The sequence below is a fragment of the Nannospalax galili genome, unplaced genomic scaffold (assembly GCF_000622305.1).
Source record: "Nannospalax galili isolate Female #2095 unplaced genomic scaffold, S.galili_v1.0 scaffold1200, whole genome shotgun sequence".
NCBI classification, from domain to species: Eukaryota; Metazoa; Chordata; class Mammalia; order Rodentia; family Spalacidae; genus Nannospalax; species Nannospalax galili.
The window spans coordinates 2,133,240-2,133,780 of NW_008347131.1; positions in this window are offsets into that span (position 1 = coordinate 2,133,240).

Here is a 541-nt window from a genome sequence, read left to right on the forward strand (position 1 = left end):
TTTCTTCAGTTAATTATTTAATAACCACATACTTAGAAGAAGCATTTCATTACAACAGCATTGACATATTTAATAACAGTTTTCTGAGCTAAGATGCATCTTTTTCAAAAATCGGCTGTAAAATTTTAGGTTTACAGTTGAATTGTTACAGTTATACAATATTTTGCTCAGTATAAACCCTATAAGACATAAAATTAAATGAAGTTTTAACCTTTAAAAAAGATCTCCATTTCATTATTAAAATACACAGTTTCATACAGAAAGATTCATTTTAAATGCAGTTGACATTAAGATGTTTGCACATGCATTTCTAATCTCTATATATCTGATTATTACTAGTGACAGTGGTTAATTTCTGAGCTCCTTGGCATCTGAGCATGGATATAAAGTCATCAGGTAGATGTCAATGGTAATGTTTTTCACATCTCCTAATTATTATTTTTTTAAATTATTTATTTCATAGCCAAATGATTAGAAGAGGCATTTCATTACAACAGCATTGACATATTCAATGACAATTTCCAGAGCTAAGATGCTTCTC